At 38.2% G+C, this 6,598-nt stretch overlaps 1 pseudogene; it reads right to left on the reverse strand.

The window, feature by feature from the left end:
- Window positions 1-5,740: 5,740 nt before the first annotated feature.
- On the reverse strand, window positions 5,741-5,859 carry LOC111737055 (annotated as a pseudogene).
- Window positions 5,860-6,598: the final 739 nt, after the last annotated feature.

A 6,598-nucleotide genomic window follows, 5' to 3' on the forward strand; every position in this document is an offset into this window, starting at 1 on the left:
GTAACTTTTATCTTCACCTTATTACTAATTCTAGATATGCCAGTTCTAGGCATTCTCTGTCAAATTCTCACTGTGGAAGTCATCCCCTACGCCCCCAATATATTTTTGGGGAAGTCATCCCCTACGCCCCCAATATATATTTCATAACTTTGACCAGGTTGGTATTCAGTGTTTGCATTATGATGACTATGTTGTAAGCTTTGATTAGTTTTTCTTTCCTTGACATTGTTCCCCCCAGGAGTTAATAATTGTCTTGTGTTTTTCCTCATTTTTGTTATTTGCTTGGCTTTCTATGTACTTATTAGGAATTCAACCTCATACCCTTCACCAAGAGTCTAAATTCTGCCTAGGACATTCAGATGCACCAGACGTTCCGTTTATTTCAGCACTCTGAGAAAGCCTCCTCCCTGGGGACCCATGACCTTCTTCACTCTGGTTGTCCCCTGGCCTGGCACACAGCTGTCCCTCTGGGGTCTCCCTTCACCACCGTACTGGAGCTCCCCTTCATCCCTCCTTGGGTTTGGATCTCCCATTTTTTTTGTTTCTCTTGTCTTCCTGTTTCTTTATTCCTCCATTTTGGTGAAACACATTTTGCAGATAACTTACTAAGCAGGATTGAAAATACTTTAATTCTGTTCACTTCATCAATAGTTTGGCTGATATAACCTCATTTTTAATACCCAGTATTTAGGCCCATCCAGTTCCAGAATTGAAAAGGCTCACTAAGTGCTTAGTACTTAAATGGTATTTCACTCAGCCCCTCCCTTCCTTCACCTCCATATCTAGAGGTTCCTTGCTCTGCTAATTCATTATTCTCAGCTTTCTCCACTGTTGGTTTTAAGATTTGGGTTTTTAAAAACATTTGCTTTCCAGCTCTTTCAATTTGGTTGTTTCTTCTCCAATGCTCTCTGTGACGATGGGTTTAATTCTAGCTTGGAAATAATTTTCCTTTGAGATTTTGAAGGCATTATGTGTTGCTTTCTAGCTTCCACTGTTGCCCTTTAGAAGTCTGAAGCCGTTCTGATTATCAGTTCTTTGATCTAACTCAAAGACAATTTTTTCCCAGCTTTATTGAGATATAATTAACATATCATGTTGTATAGTTTAAGGCATACAGCATGATTTGATATGTGTATATAATGGGAAGTGATCACCACAATAAGGTTAGTTAATATCCATCACCTCAGTAGTTACCATTTTGTGTATATGGTGAGAACTTTAAATATCTACTCTCTTAGCAGCTTTCTAGTATACACTATAGTATTGTTAACAATCACCATGCCGTCCATTACATCCCCAGCATTTATTTATCTTACAACTGGACATTTGTACTCTCTGACCATCTTTACCCATTTCCCTCACTCCTTTGCCCCTGGCAACCACCAGTCTACTCTTTGTTTCTGAGTTCATTCTTTTTAGATTCCATATAAGAGAGATCATATAGTGTTTGTCTTTCGTTGTCTGACTTATTTCACTTAGCCTAATGCCCTCAAGATTCATTGATATTGAAAACAGTAGGATTTTGTTCCTTTTTATGGCTGAATAATATTCCATTGTATATGTATGTACCACATTTTCTTTATCTGTTCATCTATCAACAAATGCTTAGGTTGTTTCCATGTCATGGCTATTGTGAATAAAGCCACTGTAAATATTCTTCAAGATGGCGATTTCATCTCTTTTGGATCTAAATCCAGACTTGGGATTGCTAGATTATATGGTAGTTCTATTTTTAGTTTTTTGAGGAACCTCCATGCTGTTTTCCACAGTTGCTGTACCAATTTACATTCCCGCCAGTAGTGTGCAAGGGTTTCCCTTTCTTCACATCCTCACCAACACTTGTTATCTCTTGTATTTTTGATAATAGCCATTCTAACAGGTATGAGATGATATATCTTATTGTGGTTTTGATTTGCATTTCCTTGGTAACTAGTGATATTGAGAAACTTTTCATGTGCTTGCTGGCCAGTTATATACCTTCTTTGGTGATCTGACTTTAATATCTCTGGCACCTTATAGGATCCTTGGCGTTTTGAAAGTTAATCATGATAGGACTTGTTGTGGGCTCATTGTGCTAAGCAATTAGTGGCTTTTTCAGTTCTGGAAACATAAGCCCTTACATTCTGAGAATTAAAATATACATACACACTCTCTCCATAGATATGGTGGCTAGTCTCCAAAATGGCCCTAATGATCTTTGCCTCTTGATAGTCATACCCGTATGCAGTCTGCTCCCACTGTCAGACCAGGGCTGATCTCTGACCAATAGCATACAGCAAAATTAATAGTAAATTTGCTTCTGAGATTGGAGTATTAAAGACATTGTTGTTTCTGTCTTGGTCTCTCTCTCTCTCTGATCACTTGCTTTGGGGGAAGCCAGCTATTATGTGAAGGAGCCCTATGGGGAGACCCATGTTTCAAGGAACTGAGACCTCCTGCCAGTAGCCAGCAAGGCCCTGAGATTTCTGCCAATAAACATGAAGCAAATCCTCCAGCCCCAGTTTAGCCTCCAGATGAGACTGCAGCCCTGCTGACAGCTTGACTGCAACCTTGTGGGAGATCCTGAGCCAGAACGACCCTACTAAGCTGCTCCCAGATCGCTGACCCTCGGAAACTGGGTAAGAGAATAAATGTGTGTTATTATAAGCTGCTGAATAATTAGGACAATTTGTGATGCAGCAAGGTAACTAATATAATGGATGATTTTCTCCCCTCCATTTTCTCTGTTCTTTCAGTCAGGGATCTCTGTTACTTGGATAGAAGACTTCCTAGAATGGTCTTTAATTTTTCTTTTATGTCCTATAACCTGTCTGTCTGTTTACTTTCTGTTCTGAGAGATTTCCTTATTTTCTAAACTTTCTATTGAGTTTAACTTTTTCTCTTTCATTAAAAATTTTTTTTCTGAGAGCTTTTTTTTTGTGTGTTTTAATTTTTCATCCCCTCTTCTTTTTTTAAAAAGTGGTACCTGGTTCTGGAGTTCTTTAATCCAGAGACCCTTTGTTTTTCCTTCTCTGGAAAAGAACTCTCCAGTCTTTTGCCAGGTTGGGCTCTGGGCAGTCTTGCTGCCCAGAAGCAGATTTGGGGGACTGACAGCTTCTTAAACTGAATTTCAACCAGTTTCACTGCATTCACCTTCATTTCTAGAGGTACCTTTTTTTTTCTGATTATATGCTGCTAATTCATGATTCTCAGCTTGGCTTAAGATTTTGTATATTTTTTTCATCTACATTCAGCTTCTACAATTTGGTTCCTCCTCACCTTTTCTCTCCATTTTGGTGGGTTTAAGTCCTAAACCAACACAAAACAAACACTTTTATAGTTGTTTTAGTGAGATTTCAGAGAAAAGAGAAAAACATATGTCTATTTTATCTATACTCTTTACCTCAACGCTTTATGCTTTGCCTGCCCCCACCTCGCTCTAGGACTTTCTGTGACTCCATTCAGCCTCTTGCGAGACAGTGAAGGGGACATTGGCTATCTCACAGTCACTGTGGTTCTGAGGTCACAGTCTATGAATAACTGCTGTGGGAACATTAGTAGGTCATTTCCAAATAATCACTACATTCTCCTTTGCAAAACTGCTAGTTTGTGCCAAAATACATGCCAACAGCCTTTAACTGCAGACTTTGACTTCAAACCTGACTGTCAAGATTTAGGAGGAGGAATTTACATACATGCACCTTGAGGGTCCAAATGTGTGTATATAACACAATGCCTGTGGGTTCATATGCATATATGTGCACACCCTTACATCTTGAAGATGAGCCTTCTTGCCAAACAAAACCCACCATGAGTGAACTGAGAAGCATGAAAAATGTTTAGCCCAAAGTGTGTTTAAATATTCATGATGTCTTCAAAGCAAAGCCGTTGGGAAGACTAAGCCACCTGGAACACAGCTGTGATAGTACAATGAGGCATCTTGAAAAACCAGTGTCTCATGCAGGGCTGAGAAGAATATTCAGAGGTGATCTAGCCCAGCCCCCTGCAGCCCATTGTAATAAAAACTATTTTGGATATGTCATGTCCATTATTAGCAAGATCAGATTAATATTTGAGAAATATATCTTGCCATCTTGAAGATCATTATATTTTGAGTTATACAACTTTTTTGGAGTAACAAGTTCCATTTACTTACTACCTATCCATCCTCATGAGATGGGGTTTTAGAAATGGTGATTATGTGGCACACTCATCACTACTCTCCCTGCTTGTACCCATGGTAGACATTACTAATCAATCATGGCCCTCATATTCTCTAGGCCCAGATGTGAAGCCTCTAGCAATTGGTTGGGGATGGGGTGGGATGATGGACACAGCAGATGGAACATATAAGCCTTTTCTGGTTGGGTCTTTTATCACCGATCCCAGTTGAACATGTTGCAGTCATATAACTTTACCCAGAACTGAGCTAAAACATGGTCCATCCAGAACAGATTAGGTAGGTTTTTGGTTTTTGTGGCCTAAAATCACTTTGGCGATTTTGTTTTTATCTCAGTTCCCATGATTGTCCTGCGTTTTGTTTTAAATTCCAAGGGTTTAAGTGCTTGTACAGTCACTTTCTTGAACTGCATAATTCAATTTATTGTATCTCATCATCTTTTTATTCTAAACCAAGGCTCAGCAAACCATGACTCACAGGCCTAATCCAACCTGCCAGCTGTTTTTTGTAAATAAAGTTTTATTGGAACACAGCCACACCCATAAGTTTAAGTATTGTCCATGACTGCTCTCACACTGAAAGGGCAAAGTTGAGTAGTTACGATAGATACTATCTGGTCCCAAAAGCCAAAAATATTTACTATTTGCCTTTTACAGAAAGTTTCCTGACCCAGTTCTAAATGATCATTCAGGCTTCTTTTGGCTCTCAACTATTATCCAGCATTTTCTCCATGGTATATTCAGTTCTTTTACTAATCCACTTAATTATGCTTTCATCCAGCCCACATTTCTCCATTATACTCAGTCTCTCCTGAGCAATGTTAAATGCCCCATTGCCATTCAGATATGCTGGTAATAACACTCCCTCCTATTTCCTGAGCTCTTACTATAGTCCGGGCAGTGCGAAGCACTCTACATAAATTAAGTGAAAAAAGTGAACAGATGGCTTGGCTTAGTGCCTGACATAGGGTAGGTGCTCTATTATTTTTAATTTTTACAATAGCTCTATGAAGGAGTAGGTATTATTAAACAAAAAGTTTAAGTAACTTATTCAGGGTAACCAAGCTGGTCAGTGGCAGATCTAGATTCCAACTCAATTTACACTGATTCTAAAACTTGCGACCTTTCCATTGAACCTTGTTATCTGTTTCTACTAAAATTTCCTTACCAGTTTAGTAATCTGTCACATAATTAAATTATGGGCATTATATATATTATACATTATATATAATGTGTATGTGTATGTATTTTTTTAATGTGTATATGTGTGGTGTAGTATATTACCTCAGATCCTCTTAACAAACATTCAGGTTAGATATTGTTCCCATTTTACAGATGAAAGTACTGAGAGGAATGTCACACAGATAGTAAGCTGTTGATTGGCACAATTCTAAGTTTGTATGATTCAGAAAATTTTATGCTGCATTTCTATGATACACAACCATAATATGTGGCTGAGCTGACATTTTTTAGCAGTTCCTACAATACAGATTATAGAGCACCCACTGTATACTGGGTACTGTGCTCAATCCATGATATATATTTTTTTCTATAGTGAATTCCTTTTTTTCTTTTCTTTTTCTGCCTACAGCACTTGGTCTTCCTAGGTAGTCTCCCATCTAAGTACTAACCAGGGCTGACCCTGCTTAGCTTCCGAGATCAGACGAGATCGGGCGCGTTCCGAGTGGCATGGCCATAGTGAATTCCTTTTCTAAGTACTCACAAACTATCAAATTATCTAATGTTTGCTTTTAAGCTAAAGTGCTTAATAACAGATGTTTGGGGTTGCATTCTGAATTCTCCACCCAAAATTAAAATCTATGATGTTTTGTATCTCAATTTCCCCGGCCATGAAATGGGGGAGAAAATACCTGTTTTTATGTTTTTTAATTTTCTAAGTTTATGAGATTTCAGACAGAAGAGAGACTGCAAAGTGGAAGTCTGTGGGTAGGATTTAATATACAGATGTTCTCTTTGGCGTAAACAGTGAATTGTAAGAAATTGAGTTAAAATTTTTTTAATTGAGAGATTTTTGAGCTTCTCCTGCATTATCTGATAACTTTGCAAGACTGACTTTGTTGTCCTACATAGTCACAATGCTGGAGCTGACTACAAGCTTCTCCCTTTGGACAGAGCACATGCTCCCCTGGTAATTAGTCCTCATCATACCCATTTTCCCCCAGCACTGCAGCCATGTCAGTGGCTATTTAAAATACCCCATTTTAGTCATTTACTTTGCCCTCTGATTTGCAACTTCCACATTTAAGCAGGAGGGATTTCAACTGGGTATAAGAAAGAACATCATCTACGAGGTAAAATGTGTTTTGCAACATTTTGAACTGAATTGATAGAAAACCTTAGCTCTTTGATTCTATGTTTTTTAAATAGCTTATCTTTAAAATAAGAATAAATGAAAGAAAAACTTTTTAATACACACATA

The sequence above is a fragment of the Pteropus vampyrus genome, unplaced genomic scaffold (assembly GCF_000151845.1).
Source record: "Pteropus vampyrus isolate Shadow unplaced genomic scaffold, Pvam_2.0 Scaffold23, whole genome shotgun sequence".
Lineage (NCBI taxonomy): Eukaryota > Metazoa > Chordata > Mammalia > Chiroptera > Pteropodidae > Pteropus > Pteropus vampyrus.